The sequence below is a fragment of the Triturus cristatus genome, chromosome 2_2 (assembly GCF_964204655.1).
Source record: "Triturus cristatus chromosome 2_2, aTriCri1.1, whole genome shotgun sequence".
NCBI lineage: Eukaryota > Metazoa > Chordata > Amphibia > Caudata > Salamandridae > Triturus > Triturus cristatus.
The window spans coordinates 927,331,941-927,349,157 of NC_140582.1; positions in this window are offsets into that span (position 1 = coordinate 927,331,941).

Genomic DNA, 17,217 nt, shown 5'->3' on the forward strand with positions numbered 1-17,217 from the left:
GTGAAGTGAAGTGCTCCCTCTACATGGGCTACGTCTCAGTCTTCTGCTCGAATGGACCTTCTGTGAAAGAGCTGGAGAGGACTTGTATCAAGTTTGGGAAAGCATCAGGAGCAAAGATCAACAGTGCCAAGTCAGAAACCCTACTCTTCGGACACTGGACCCCCCACCTGAAACCCACTGCCATTCCCCATCAAGCAGGACTTCCTGAAGATCCTTGGAGTCTGGTTCGGCGGAGACGGTGCAGCGGAGAAGACATTTGAAGAAGGACTGGTGAAGACGAGGCAGAAGCTGGGACTCTGGAGCCTCCGGAAGGTGACGATCGAAGGGGAGTCTGTGGTCCTGCGGAACGAGACCCTGCCAGTGCTCCAGTACCTTGCTCAAGTGTGGCCTGTGCAGACCAGAACAGCCAAGGCCATCACGAGAATGATCTTCTACTTCATCTGGAGCTCGAAGATGGACAGTGAAGAGGGCGGTGATTTTCAAGACCTGAGGCAAGGGAGTCCTGGACATCGCCACAATCCTGAGGGGAATCTTCGTGTGCCACTGCGTGCGGAACACCCTGAGGACCGAAGATGAGATCCATGTCGGCCTTCTGATGGCACGCTTCTTCCTGTTGCCAACATGGAGGCGCCTCAGATGGCAGAGTGGGTGAGCGCCATCTCGTACAACTGGGAGATCCTGTGGTTCTACAAGGAAGTGGAGACATTGTGAAGGAGTTTAGGTTGGAGGGTGCCATATGGCCCCCTAAGCTTGTCCAACACCAGATACGTGCAAGGGACATCAGCCAGCCGATCAGCGCCCTCCCCTCTGCCACAGTGGACCAAGTGTGGGGAAACGTCGCATCCAAGCACCTGATGAACCAGCACATACACATCACCTAGATGGCCATCCAAGGAGGACTTCCCAGAGAGCCTTCATGCACGCAAGAGGACTCAACCGATATAAGTCCTGCCCAAGAGGGTGCACAGTGAATGAGAAGACATACCATCTGTTCTGGAAGTGCACGTATGCACAGGACCTGCTGAAGGCCCAAGGCATGGAGCTTAGGGCCTGGATTCCTCCTTCATGCATTACCGTGGACTCTGTGATGTATGGTTTGTTCCCAGGGACACATGCACTAGGGGACCCCCAGGGTTGCTGGAGGCTCCTGTGCTGATTTTAAAGATGTTTCCAGAAACCGCCTGGTAATAGGGAAAAAGAAGACATCAACCCTGGTGTGCCGTAAGATGATTTACAGCCTCCTGCTTGACTACGCTGCACTGGACGGATCAGATGACGACGACGATGACTGATGACCCAAAGGGGTCCCCTTGTACGCTTACACGGGGGGGGCCTGGAGGGGCCACTAACCTGTTTTTGTCAATTTTTTAATACAGGTGGAGTAAATGTAGTTATTTACTGTATGTATTTGACTAACGTGACCTTTTCCCTTCACAGGTAAAAGGTCAATGGGATAGCTTGCCCACTTGTTGCCAAGTGTTACCAATGACTGACAAATAAATGGGGTGTTGTGGAAGGTGACGATTGATGTATCTTAACCAGAACCGACACCCTGACATGAAAAAAAAAAATCTCTATCCCGAACCTGTAGTGTCTGTTGAACCTGTAAAATAGTCCTTCCCAGATGTTAACTCCCTGTACTCGAAGAGTTTACTGCCAGAGGCCTGTGTAACCTGGGAGGTAGCTCTACTGTAGAACTGATGAGCCCATTAAGCAGGGCTCTAAGTGGGCCGGGTCTCACTGGTGCTGAGCACCGGCAGTTATGTTTAAAGAGGAACTCGAAACTGGTCTCTGTCGGGCTCTGTTTTGTGCCCTGGCACAGGCGGTCTGTTTTTTACCGCACTGCAGTAACAGCAGGCATATCGATGTGCGCTGCTCACACTGCTCACTTCTCACTAGTGGAGAAGTTACAGCATGATGTCATGCCAGGTGAGCGTTAGGGTAAGGGAAATCCTTAAAGAGAGTCATTTTCTCTCTGGATTTCCCTTCTCTTTTTGAAACTCGGGAGCAGCTACATTGTTGTGGTGTCACCAGGGCTTTAAGTGGAAGCTTTTGCACTTATTATATACGAAGCATAGTTGCTGCTTATTAATCTTATGCAACTAACAACCATTGACAAAGCCAATAGTCTGACTTGTTGTAGGTATGATGTTACTTGTTGTATCATATATCTGGATGCAATGGCAGAAACAGCAAAATACAAGTTGGGCGGCACACTATGCTAAGCACAGATTTTTAGCTTATGTGCAACGCCCTTAATTACTTTGGCCACGCCCCTTTGAGAGACCCCCCAGTTTTTTTTATCCCACTTAAAGCCCTGCCATTAAGTATATGAAACACAAAGTAAAGTTATCTGAGACCTGTGCATGTTTCCTCTGTGCAACTTGGGGGATAGCTCTGCTGACATGGGTGTGCGTTTTGTATACCCAGAGGCATAACTCTTCATTCTGCAGCCGGAGTTTGTGAGGGCTGGGTAGCGTGAGAGATAGATATGTTACCTGTGTCTATAAATATGTGTAAAATGAGACCGTACTGCCATCCCCAGCACTTACCTCAGGAGCTGGAGGACCACGGGGTGTACACCGGGGATCAGGTGAAGTTGCTGCCAGTCCCTGTTTTGAGGTGAAACTCACGGAAGCAGAGAGGCCGCAAGCGCCGTGCAGGAGAAACCTAAAAACTGCAAAGTGCTTAACCTGACACTAAGATGGCTGCCACGCAGTGTAAAGCTTCACTCATAAACGGGAGCGTTCTGTCATTCGAGTAATGTGAGCCGAGAATCTTATATACTGAAAGTGACATCGATGAAGAGAACAGCTTTGCTTAAACCTGACTGATCATTAAAATGGCATGTGGTGACATCTCACTTCATATCAAAATTGTAGATGTCAAATCACGTCAGTTAATGTGTGAATTCAAATTGCAAAGCAAAGTTTGTCTGTCAGTGTCTTCTAATGCACAAAATCAGTAGTTTTATGTCATTAATGCACGTTTTAATTTGGTCGTCCGGTTTACCCATGTACAGAAAACTGGCCTTGGTGTGCGCGCTGGAAGGACTTTGGTGAATGACAGTGTTTCAACAGCAAGTACACTCCTCTATAAATAGTTTTCTTATGAGTGACACTAAAACGATTGCAATGCTTTTAATAACAATAATTTGCAATGCAATAGGTCTCGCATTTGTGAGAGTTTGAGTGATTGGCATTGTAAATGATAATAACTTAAATTCTCGCAATTGCGAGACCTATTGCATTTCAAATATTTGTTGATTCCAAGCACCCCTTGCCACGCCTGCACGTTAATAAAGACCAGACCCATTTATACGAGCTGGTTTAAAGAAAGGGGGTGGCCACCATTAAAGTGAAAGCGTAGTTTGGGGCGCTTTTACCAAAAAAGCATGTGTTTGAAAAAAATATGCTTTTTTGGTTAAAAAAAAAACAACCCAAACAGCACTTTCATTTTAATGGCTTAGGTGCCCCTTTCTTTAGATGCAGATCGTCTAAAGAAAGGGGCGTGCCCTTCATTAACATGCAAGCGAGGCATGGGGTGCTTGGAAACAACAAAAATAAGAAAGTGAATAACGAGTAAAAAAAAAAAAACAGCCACCCTTGGCGCCGCAAATAAACCAAAGGCCCGGCCGCCACGGTGGCGTGCTGAGCCATAAAAAAAGAAAATTCAAGCATTAGGAGAGGGCGTGTCCACAGCAGGCAGGTGAAAACAATTTAAACGAAATAGTGCTCGGAGGCTGTAATTAAAGCCTACCGAGTAACAACACATGTAAGAGGGCCAGTCCTTATGGGAGATTACAAGATGAGACAAGGCGGTACTAAGGAGGGACTACTAAGGCTATCGACAAGTGAAGAGCCAAAGTTTACAAAGGACAATGACACGTCAATCAAAAATAAGGACGGAGAGTGGGAGGAGCTTCAAATCGATACCTGAATACAGCATGCATCACAGAGCAGCGCTGCCCAAGCCAGAGCTAAAAATGTTGTGGAGGTGGCGACGTTGTCAAGTGAATGACTACACATATCATTGAAGGAATTCATGCGGTTGCTACAGGCACAGGAGGGCAACACCCCTCTAGTTGAATCCCAGTATCTGAGTTGACTAAGTTGAGGGCTTCAGCTGCCTTTGAATAGGGGTCCCTTGCCCCATTCTAACATCAATTCTGGGATCCCCATATATGTAAAAAGAAAATGATTTTTAAAATTCAGTGGAGTAACAGTCCAGCATTTCAAGGGGTAATGAGTTCAGATATTCCGCCACTCTTTTTCTCAAAGAAGAAATGTAATATTTTAAGCAAAACGTGGAACGCAAGAAAGTGTATTGGAATATTAAATATAAAATAATGTACCAACTGGAGCAACGAGCCTAGTTGAAAAAATTATCACTTTAATAATAACTAAACATGAATCGACTGAATTCTTCAAAATGATCATTTAAGTAGCACCCTGGTGTTCTTTGACAATACATAACCCTCTGTGAAGACCCCAGCTCCAAAATATTAGATAATACATAAGAGGCAAATAAGTCTGCTTCAAATAATAATGAAGAATTCATTATTCTATCCCCAAGATGGAATGTTTTCTTTGATTTTGCCCAGATTGCTCCTTTAAAATCTCATCACAGTTGCTTATTTTGAAGGATTGTCTCCGAGGTCAGTGCAGTGTCACATCAGATCATATAAAACAACGGGTTATGCCAAATTACTGTGCCCGCCACAATTTACAGAACAAGCCCTCAGTTTGAGGCAATCTGGCTCCACAAAGTAAACCAGATATATAGCACTTCCTGCAAGACAACACTGGTCCAAGCTCTGCTGAAGTGAAGATTTTCCCACTTTGAAAAAAAACACTTTAATCACACTTTCCTCACTGCGGTATAAGATACATGAGGCGGTGACTCATAAAAGACATTTCTGATGCAGCTTCTCTTTTGTGCGAACTAAACAGGAGGGTGAAAACATCCAAAGGGACTGAATGAATCACATTTATGGTCATTTTTTCCCATTTTCCAATTATCAAAACAGTTCTCAAAAGAAGGCTATTAACTCATGTAGTGTTACTGTACATGGTTATGAAATCAGCTATTCCCAAGCATATAAACGAATATTGCTTTGTTTCACATTAAAAATATACTCGCCGCAAGCTCTCAACATTACCAAATACAAGAGAAGCAATGCTTTAAAAAAGTAACAATTTTTTTTTGACGTACTGAAACAAGACATACTTCTCAGAGCAGTGACTTCACTCTGTACGTTCACAGAACATGGAGCCTGAGGAGAAATGAAACGTGTGTGTCGATTAGTTTCTTTCCAGGTGTGTATTGAGCACCACAGAACATGTGTAGTTGAAGCGCCCACGGCAGCTGTTGATCGCTAGATGCTACTGGGTGTGGAAATGCTGGGCAGGGCTGGGAGAGATGCTGGCTCTGCTCCAGAGGTGTGATCACTAGCAGTGCAGTCTGAGAGGGGGCGTGGAGGGCAAATGATGGCTTGGTTCGTGAATGAAGGACTGGCAGCACCGCCATAGCAGCAGCGGCGGCGCATGGCACAGGAGCAGCGCCAGCGCCTGACATGCCCCGCACCCCCAGACACTTGCAAAGTCAGTCTGGCGGGTGCCCCAGCGGCACCTGAATGTTATGGTGCATTATTCCCTGGCAGAAACCCCAGGGGCACATTAATGTTATGAAATGTAATGCGCCTCTCTCAAAAGCGCGCATCCCGGCCAGGCAACATGGAAGTGCGGGTAGGAGGGTTGCACATCACGGAAATACAAGCATTTGCAATGCAATAGGTCTTGCATCTACGCAAGTTTAAGCAATTAGTATTGTAATTTTTATTTATGTTTTAAAAACTAAAACAAATAAAAGGTCCGGTCATTTACAATGCCAATAGCTCAAACTCGCATAAATGCGAGACCTACTGTATTGCAAATGGTAGGCATCACGGACATCGGGAGGGAGGGGGGTTTAAGAAGGCACAGACAACGGGAGGAGGGAGTGCGGGCTAAAGAAGGCACGGACAACAGGAGGGAGGGCGGGGGGGTAAAGAAGGCACGGACAATGGAAGGGAGGGGGGGAGAAGGCACCAAAGCACGTCATGCCTGCAGTAAGAGAAACTGGATAAAGAAAATAGTGCTTGAAGACTAAATAACAGGTACTGTGTAAAAACCGAAGTATAAGGGCCTGTCGCCATGGGAGGTGACAGATAAAGAGGAGGCGGTACTAAGGAGGGACTAACAAGCCTATTTATGAATCAGAAGCCAGCATTTAGGACGGACAATGACACAAACTAATGGCAAATATGGGTGGAGAGTAGGCGGGGCTTCTATTCCCTACTCCACTACAACAAGTCTCGCAGAGCAGCGCATGTGCGCTGGCTCTAGGCTCGACCTAAAAATATAGAAGTTTAGATGCTCACTATCCTAGAATATTGTTTGCTGCTGAGAAGTGTCTGGATTCGGTCATTAAAATATCGTACCTGTACTGAGAAGTGCTGGCATTGGATATGTTACAGAGATGGTGGAATACATTATCATACAGAACTTGAGGAATCTTCAACCACATTTGACTAGGACGTACCTGTAACAGTGTTAGGGACCTCATTGGCAACATTTTGCAAGGTCTGTCGTCGGGGGAAAAAATACTGCTCCGCTAGTGCAGTGGATAAGTCGATAATATACAGCAGTGCTGATGGTATTATAGAGCTACCAATGAAACCTTGGATTCATTCGAGCATCAAGAATGTATGGTAAGAATGCCGTAGAAATCCTCCAGCTAGAAATCACTTGTTGCAGCCACGACTTTATAGACAGGATAGTTTCCAACAGCAACTTATGCCACCGCAATTAACGTGCCACTTATGCAGTTGCATAGAAATGCACTGATATGCATAAATGAATCCTCACAAAGAGAGTTCTGACATATGTTAGGTCCTATACGGAACTTCTTTGGTGGAAAACGATATGCAAAAGCTGTAACCAGGCGCTGCATCTACGAGGGCCAGATAACCTACACCCTGAATATACAGGGATGCAAGCACCTCACAAAGAGGCATGCATCCATATGTCTAACACCTTTAAACGTCCGCTAACGATTACACACCTCATACAGCCTGCATGTGACTGGGATACGGTGGGTGACTCCAGGCTGGAGTCCATGGTGGAGGAGGCAGGTCTGCCGCTGGCATGCTATGAGGAGGACACGAAGGGCAGGGGCACCGGCTCTTGTGGCAGGGGCGGGGTTGATGCTGGTCCTGGATGAGATGAGTACGGGCTGCTGGCTGGCCTGGGCCCTCAGCTGCTATCCCCAGCACTTAACCTCAGGAGCTGGGGGTCCCCCATGGTGTTGAACCAGGTTGGGTAAGTTGCCTTCAGTCACTGGAGGTGAAATTTGTGGGAGCAGAGAGGCCGAAAGCTGAGCTGTGAGGCCTGCAGCCTGGTCTTCACCACCTTCAATCGAGCATGTGATGGTTGCACCCACAGTGCCTCCACATCTGGGGAGAGACATGGGAACACACAGTGGGAGGCCACGAGCCCTGCATGGCTCTGCAGCCAGACAGCAGACGAAAAGCACAAGACATTAGCGCACACACAACCCACTCTCACCTTAATGACATTACAGAAAAACAGAAGATAAAGGCATGTGGTCTCGTGTGAAGAGCTGTAATTAAAAAAAAAAAAGTTCCTGAACAGTTCTGACATATGTTAGATCCTGTACGGATCTTCTTTGGTGGGAGTCAATATTCAGAAGTTGTAAGCAGGCACTGCATCTATGAGGGCCATATAACCTACACCATGAAAATACGGAGATGCAAGCACCTCACAAAGAGGCATGCATCCATATGTCTAACACCTTTAAACGTCCGCTAACGGTTACACACCTCATACAGCCTGCATGTGACTGGGATACGGTGGGTGACTCCAGGCTGGAGTCCATGGTGGAGGAGGCAGGTCTGCCGCTGGCATGCTATGAGGAGGACACGAAGGGCAGGGGCACCGGCTCTTGTGGCAGGGGCGGGGTTGATGCTGGTCCTGGATGAGATGAGTACGGGCTGCTGGCTGGCCTGGGCCCTCAGCTGCTATCCCCAGCACTTAACCTCAGGAGCTGGGGGTCCCCCATGGTGTTGAACCAGGTTGGGTAAGTTGCCTTCAGTCACTGGAGGTGAAATTTGTGGGAGCAGAGAGGCCGAAAGCTGAGCTGTGAGGCCTGCAGCCTGGTCTTCACCACCTTCAATCGAGCATGTGATGTTTGCACCCACAGTGCCTCCACATCTGGGGAGAGACATGGGAACACACAGTGGGAGGCCACGAGCCCTGCATGGCTCTGTAGCCAGACAGCAGACGAAAAGCACAGGACATTAGCGCACACACAACCCACTCTCACCTTAATGACATTACAGAAAAACAGAAGATAAAGGCATGTGGTCTCGTGTGAAGAGCTGTAATTAAAAAAAAAAAAGTTCCTGAACAGTTCTGACATATGTTAGATCCTGTACGGATCTTCTTTGGTGGGAGTCAATATTCAGAAGTTGTAAGCAGGCACTGCATCTATGAGGGCCATATAACCTACACCATGAAAATACGGAGATGCAAGCAAATCACAAAGAGGCATGCATTCATGTGTCTAACACTCGCCTTTAAACTTCAGCTAACGTTTACACAACTCAGCCTGCATGTGACTGAAAGCAAACATGCCTGTACACTAGTGAGAAGCCTTACAAGTGGCCGACAGAAGAGTGTTAGTTTGTTTTTGAAGAGATAAGCTGCTGGTACCAGAACTGCAGGTGCCGTTTTCGGTTTGGGATTCTGGTGAGACTCCCATCCATGGGAAAATCTGCTTGGATGCGGTGGGTGACTCCAGGCCGGAGTTTTTTGAAGGAGGCACGGCTGGGGCTGACATGCTATGAGGGCAACACGGAGGGTGGTGCACCTGCTCTTGCCGTGGCAGATGCGGGGTGGGTGCTGGTCCTGGGGATGTCCGTGTGAAGAGCTGAATAATCCTGAACAGAAAGCAAAATAGAGCAAGCACTGTACATGCAAAACCCTAAAGAAATTGTTTCACAAAAGTGGATGGAAACAGTACTTTGGCAACGGGAAACTGATCAGAGAAGCACATGAGGAACAGCAGGCAAAAGTATGCTGCAGCCAATAGAAATGGAGGAAAAGTAAGTGGCAAGCACATAACCAATAAAAAGCAAGGGGGCGGGATGTTAGCCCCTTTTAGGATATATTTGTTATAATAGATTTCACAAGCACAGCACAAGCAAAACCTAAAAATGACAAAATAATTAATAGAAAACGTGCCGCATTTCACCACATAATTGGCCGTTTTTACTGCACAATTTAGTCAACCTACTGCATAATTTTGCTCTCTCCTGCTGCATAATTTCAGTGGCTCTGTTGATGGTGCACTTCGCTGCCAGTGGTGAGTCCCCCAATCCCCAAGTGTTATTGCTTTCCTGCTGAGGAACAGACTAGCAGACCTATGTGAATGGGAGCGTGTTGGTTGGAGTAACCTATATATAGGGGAGAAATGTATTTTGAGTGGTAGCTGGAAAAATGCTGCAGTCATTGGGCTTAGGACTTGACTCAGTGCAATTCTGATAGTGTATGTGAGTTATTGGTGCTAAAAGGGTTTTAGGCAAGATTAAGACGAAGATTGGGTAGAGCTGAAGGCGGCTGGTAGCCATGTGCTGCAAGTGTGGATGTTGAGCTATGTTAATGGACTCATGTTGTACCTGAATGCCACATGTATGTCGTAAGTGGCACTTACTGCTAGGAAGAAGGATCTTCCATAGAAGCTTAGGAAGTGGGTATGGTGGCTCACTACATCTGTGTGTAGCAGTGTAGAGGTGCAGCTATGTAAAGGTGGTGTGCGTGAAGGCCAACAATATGTTCTGTAATTGCAAGGGCAAACTGTGTGGAGGAAAATAGTATATTGGTATAAATAGTGTTTGTGATAAATCTTGCGGTAGTGCAAAGGTACAGATCCCCTGCCTCCATTACAGTCTCAACATTTTAAAACTGAAATGTCTAGAGAGCTTTTCAAAAGGCCAGTTGAGGAATATTTCTGATTCAAACTGGAAGAAAGTTCCACAGTTTTGCTGCTTGTGCAGAGAGTGTTGAGTTAGTATTAAGGATTTACATTTACAGGTGATCGTTTTTGAACAAAGCTGTATCTTTGCCATAGTTTCATTACAGGACAGATTGTGGTCCAATAGGGTCCAAAGGGTCATTAACAACCCCTGAATCCGTATTTCCCCATCTGCTTCAGGTGAGTGAGTGGGTAGAGATGGGCAGCAAGTTCAGCACTCTGGACCCTTATTCTAGCACTCATGATGCATAGAGGATTTTTTGTGTTTGAAAGCTTTATTGATCAAATTGAAAGTAAATAAAAATATCAGCAAAAACACAGGAAAATTCAAAGATAACAATATAACAAATAGGATAGCTGATACCTGGAATAAAAGAGTAAAAGCAATATAAGGCATTTTATATAAGGGGAGAGGAAGGGGAAAAGAAAAAGAAAAGAAATTAAAAAAGAAGAAAAGAGAATATTAACATTCTAATAAAAGAGCATAAGAAAGAAAAACAGTGAAACTAGAAAAAATACTATAAATAAAACAGTATAAATTGTCAAGGAAGTAAACAAATATAATAGATTAATCAGGTGAAGGACAGAGGTGGTACATTTTAAGGGGGTTTAAAATTTTCAGAAGTAGTATGTGAAACATTCTTTAAAACCATTTGGTCCAAATAGGCTGTGAGGGGCAACCAGAAAAGTTCTCTATTAATAGTTGGGGTACACAAGGAGGCGAAGGCAACATCTAGTCTATGAAAATGGCAGAGTATTCCACCAATTATGTATGGAAAGCTGTGTGAGGTTTTTCCAGTTAGAGGAGATGTGTTGAAGGGCACGAGCAAGCATGAGATCAAAAAGACCACGACAATGTGGCGAAAGGTCTAAAGAATCAGATAGGCTACCAGCAAAGTGGATAGGCATAGAATAAGGAGTGGAAATTGCAAATAAATGAGATGTAGGGCCAAACCTTCTCCCAGAATTTAGAAACTGTAGGACAAAGAAAAAAGAGATGAAAGGTCAGCATTAGAAAAACCACAAGTCCAACAATTAGAGTCAGAAGAAGCAGGGGAAAGGTCCAACGTGATAAAGAAGCAGGGGAAAGGTAAAGCCTATGATAAAGAAGAACAGAGATTGGGTAAGAGAAGCGGAACGAGAAATTTTTAAGGATCTGGACCAGATCATATCCCAAGAATAAATAGACCATTCACATCCCAAATCAGATTCCCAGGAAAGTTCTAGTTTAGATTTAACACGATCTGGATTAGGGGCCGAGAAAAATGTATAGATTAAAGAGTCTTTAGGAAGAGTAAGAAGTATTTTGAGGAGAGGATTTTGAATAGCAGAAGTGGATGAAGGAGGAAGAGAATAGTATCTGTCGAGAATAGTTGCCATAAGAGAAGTGAAACTCTGCCAAAAGGATCGAGGACAATGAAATAAAGATTGAAATTGGGGAAAAGAACAAGGTGAAACTCCATCAATAAGCTGTTTAACCCATGAGATACCTTTTAATCTCCAAGCATTCCAAAAAATGGGTCTGTTGTTTAGAAGAACAAGTGAATTGTGCCAAATAGGAGTATCTAAAAAAGATTCACGGGAAATAACAATGGGATGAAGTAAAGGTTTCAATAAGGAGCAAGTATATCTGAACAAGGGGAAGGAGGTGTGAGAGGTTTTGGCGGAAAAATGTAGAACCTCATCAAAGGAGAAAGGTAACAATAAGATTTGTTCATTGGATAACCAAAGAGGAGTAAAGGCAGAAGGGTCTGACATAAGCCAATAATTTCAGTCTTATCTGAATTAATTTTGTACCCAGAAACTTGCTAAACTCAAGTAATAAAGAAGGGATAGAAGTTTCAGGATCAGAAATAAATAAAAGAATATCATCTGCATAAGCTGAAAGTTTCAATTGGCAACCACCATAAGGAAAACCGGAGATGGAATTGTTGTTGCAAATAGAAGTCAAAAAAGGTTCAAGGGCTAGAACAAAAAGAAGTGGAGATAAAGTGCAGCCTTGACGAACACCACGTTGGAGAGATAAGACGATACACGACCATTAACCAGGACCGAAGCCTTCGGATTAGAATATAGTAAGGAAACCAGGAATAGAAAATTAGGACCAAATCCATGCCAACGTAACGATGCAAACAAAAAAGACCAATCGACTCTGTCAAAAGCCTTCTCTGCATCAACAGAGATAGCCGCCAGGGGAATTGAAAGAGAAGAGACTTTATTTAAAACGGCAAACTACAGACCAATTAGTCTCATCGACGCCATCCAAAAGATCATGGGGCGTCTGATTCTTTATAAGATACAGTCTTGGATGGAAGAGGAAAACATTCTTTCCCCGCTTCAAGCTGGTTTTCGTCCCTTTATAAGCACTATAGACCAGGTCTTCCGGTTTATTAACATCTACTGGAAGACCGTAGTTTTGGGAAAGGGAGCCCTATACGTGGTATTTGTTGATCTGAAGGCGGCTTTTGACCTGGTGCCGCGACGAAGGTTGTGGGACGTTCTCAGTAATTTAGCTATTCCTTCTGATTTGCTGTCCTTGATCATTCGTCTACATGAGGACAATCACGCACGAGTCAGGTGGGGCACAAAAGGCGAAGTCACAGACTCATTCCCGGTTGCAAGGGGTGTACGGCAGGGTTGTGTGCTTGCACCTACGCTGTTTTCACTCTTTGTAAATGGGGTGGTTGACTTCCTTCAGGAGTTCCCCACCGATGCTCCTGTGTTGGCAAACGAACGCATACCAGTCCTCATGTTTGCGGATGATACCTTGATGGTATCCAAGACCCCCAGTGGTTTACAGAAGGCCCTGAGTAGATTCGAAGCTTTTTGCTCGTCTCGTGGTCTGATAATAAACACAGACAAGACAAAATGTATGTCCTTTAACGAAAACAAGTCCTTCCGGGGTAAGGTTTTTATGAACAATGTTCCTCTGGAAAAAGTAGATGCATTCACCTATCTGGGGGTTTTACTTCAGGCAGACATGAGCTGGGCTAAGCAAATTAAATCAGCTACCCTGAAGCATAAGCAACAGACAGGGATTCTGGTAGCTAACTTTAATACCTCCTTCACCAAACCGATCAGCCCATTAATGGAGATATACAGCCTTAAAGTTTTAAGTTCTACCCTTTATGGTGCCGAACTTTGGGGGTTCCAGAATTTATCCACCTTAACTGTAGCGGAAAATTCTTTTTTGCGAAAGACTATTGGTGTCCCCCAAAGTACTCCTATGAGCCCACTACTACTAGACATGGGTAGGAAATCTATAAGGGATTTGGCCAACCTCCGCCCCCTCCTATATTGGAGAAGACTATGGTGTACTATGGTGTACGCCAGAGCTCTCACACTATACTAAAGGCTTAGAAGACGTGATGGACTCTGATCACCACCACAGGATCAAATGGCTGGGGGAAATATGATCACTGTTGGCCAAATTAGGCTTAAGTGATCTTTGGGAGGACCCCCAAAATGCTTCTTTTCCCTCAAAGAAGGTCCTAAAGGAGTTATACTGGGACCTGATAATGGTTACAACGCGTACTAAGGGTGTATGTCAAGAATTGTCTGGTAGGTTCCTTGAGATAAAATCTAAGCCCGCTTTAGAAGATTATTGGGACTTTATCGAGAAACCACATGACAGGAAGTTATACTTCCAACTGAGGATTGGCACCCTATCCGTAGGATCATTTAATGGCAAATGGGGTGGGGTTTATAAGAAAGTTTGCCCAAAATGTATCGATAAAGATGAATCCATTAGCCACTTGTTGTTCTTTTGCCCACTATATAAGAAACCTCGTGCAAAATGATTTATACCTATCTGCAAGATTTTGGGTTTTAAGAAGCATGATGAGGCCCTGAGAATACTCACAACGGATCCCCTACAGCCTATAGCAATAGCCATGGCCAAATTCCTAGGTTGGGCTTGGTCTATTAGGTCCAGGGCGTTGTCCCAGTGTGTTTAATTAGTTTGGCCCTAGTATTTTGGGGCAAGCTATCTTCTGTCGTCTTTGGTCAAGACTTTTTAATCAAACAAGGGGTTTTTTATCATTCACAGATGAAGGGAATGTTCCCTTTCCCATTTTTATGTCCATTTATTCGACAGTCACTAAGTTTAATCTTTTTTTAATGTTTTTAGAATTTAGAATATTTATGTCTTAATAATATTGTATGTATGTGTTGCTTTTATGACAATACTGTCGAATAAAGCTTTTGGAAATGGAAATGGAAATTAAAACGTTGAGAAAGAGACGGGAATTATGAGAGGTAAGTCTATCCTTACCAAAACCACATTGTTCCTTACCAATGAGATGGGGCAAAAGGGGGTCTAAACGTAAGGCAAGCAATTTAGCGAACAATTTGTAATCCACATTGACTAAAGAGATCGGGCGATCATTTTTACAGAATTGAGGATCACAACCTTCTTTAGGAATTAGGCAAATAGTGGCCTCCTGAAAAGTACCATCTGTCTTACCAGATGAATAAAATGAGTAAAAAAGCATTAGAAGGCGAGGGAGTAATAAATCCGAAAAGTGCAGATAAAATTCAACTGAGAATCCATCTGGTCCAGGCGATTTTCCTTTAGTGAGAGTATTTAAAGCTTTGGAAAGTTCATTAAGGGAAAGGTCTGCTTCAAGATCAAGAATATTAAGATGGGACGTAGAAGGGGTAGAAGGCTTATCAAGATAAGTTTGAATAAAAGAAGGGGTGGGGGAGATTCTGGGGGTATAGAGATTTTGATAAAAAAGCTTGAATTTATCAAGAATATCCTGATCCTTATGAAGAAGAGAATTATCGGAAGAGTAAATGGAATCAATAAGAGTACGCTCCTTACGCGTTTTGAGGTAATTAGCGAGAAGTTTCCCTGATTTATTGCGACCGCCATAATAACGGGCGCTACTGCGAAGGGGTATCGATTAAGCATTGTCGGTAGTGGCTTTATTAAATGCAAGCTTAGCTCGTATGAGTTTCGGTGAGATGGTTTTCTTTGACGATATGTAAACTTCATGCTCCAAAAGCTTAATATGAGCCAATGTAGTTTTCCGGTGCTGAAGAAAAACATTTCTTTTTCTTAGAGACAAAATCAATAATAAAACCTCTTGCGGTTGCTTTAAAAGAGTCCCAAATAATGTGGCGTAAGGTACCAGAGTCGCAATTAAGCAGAAAGAATTCATTTGCAAAGGAGCGAAAAGAGGAGGAGAAAAGGGGATCAGTAAGAAGGGAATTATTAAACCGCCATTGAGAGGATTTGGGATGGGGAGGAAGTAAATCAAGGTCGTCACAATTGGGGCATGATCTGAAATAACAATGGGCTCGATAGAAGAAGACAGTAGATTTTGAGACAAAGATTGAGAGAGAAATATATAGTCAAGACGGGAAAGAGAAGCATGAGGAGGAGAAAAAAAGGAATAGTCAAGCGTATCAGGGTGGGAAAGTCTCCAAGAGTCAATAAGGTGTGTTTGAGAGATAGTGTCAAGGAATTGCTTGTGGGACTTATGAGGAATAAAACGAACTGTAGACTTACGATCGAGAAACGGGTCAACGATCTGGTTGCAATCACCTCCCAGGATAAACATATCATCTCTAAATTGAATACATTTTTGTGTAATTACAGGCCAAAAGGAACATTCAGGTTGTGTAGGGCCATAAAGATAAAGAACAGTTAAAGGCACAGAGTTAATTAACAACTTAGCTAATATCCATCTACCTTCAGTGTCATTTTCTTGCAATATAACTTTACATTTCAATTTCTTATGACATAGAATGACAACACCATTTTTTTTATTAGTGGATGGTGAGAATAAGTCCGTACCCACCCAGCTTCTTTTTAGTTTAAGTGACTCAACTTCTGTAAGATGAGTTTCCTGTAGAAGGACTATATCAGGATTATACGAAGCCAGGTGGGAAAGGATTCACTGTCTTTTAATAGGATTAATAAAACCTTTTACGTTCCAAGAAACAACTCTGAATGCAAAAACGATAAAAATGTAAAGGGAACAAAGTCAACAATGATAAAAAGATATAAACGAATGTCAAGAAAAAGAAGAGGATGATGAGAAAGAGTGTTACTCGACATGCCTCTTGTGTACTGGCTGGGATTCAGGGACAAAAGTGGCCAGGTTCTGCACTTTTTAGACGCTCCCTTAGTGTGTTTAAGTAGAAGGAGTTTATCCCTGTTCCCTTCCTTAAATAGTTCCCATTGACAGGAAACCGGTGCTTGGCTTTCAGAGTCTTTGATTCCAGAGTCCACGCCCTTCCTGTTCGAGTTTCTGGTTTCTTCGTTGGTCCCTGAGCTGTGCCCTGCTGAGTTTCTTGATTCCTGAACCACTCTCTGCCCTTCTCCTAGTGTGAACCCTAGTTCAGGCAGTAATCTGTTTACACCTATTTATCCCTTTTTTGGGAGTTGTATCGCGGTCTCGTGTAATTAACGCGACCGCGTTTGTTTGCAACTTTGCTGCTTATTACCTCCCGCCCGCTTTATTTTGTTTTTTAAGGAATCGCTGTCGCGTGTCAGTTTCCTTTAGAACGCGACCGCGTCTGTTTGCAACATTGTTGCTGTGCACCTTCAGCGCTATTTTTCTTTCATTGAATCGCGGTCGCGTGTAAGTTATTAAGTACGCGACCACGTCTGGGTGCAACATTGTTGCTTTGTCTACGAAGCTCTGGTGGAGCGATCTCAGTCTTAGCGCCATAAGCGTGAGCTAGAGTGCGGGCGAATTCATTATTACTAATATTCGCGCACGCCGCGCTTAAAGTGCGATCACAGATATTTTTGTTCATGCGCTGTGCGCGCTGTTGAAATTCTTTTGAGGATCCTCAATTTAATTTCTAGATCCCTATGATGTACGTAGGGGTGATTCTCTATTCTAAGCCCTTGAATATCCTTTCGGAATATAATCTCCTAGGTTACTTCTAGAACTACTACTTGTAGCCCTCACCTGTACCCAATCATTTTATCAAGTGGTGTTTCACCTTCCCTGCTCTTGTTGTCTAAGAGTATTTACCTGCTCAACGAATCCCACAAAGACCCTGCTGAGTCACTTCTTAAAGACTATTGAGATGTCCAGTGGGTAAGAGGGAAAGCGGGGGCACACTGAGCATGAGCACCTGATTGTATGTTACTTCTGTATA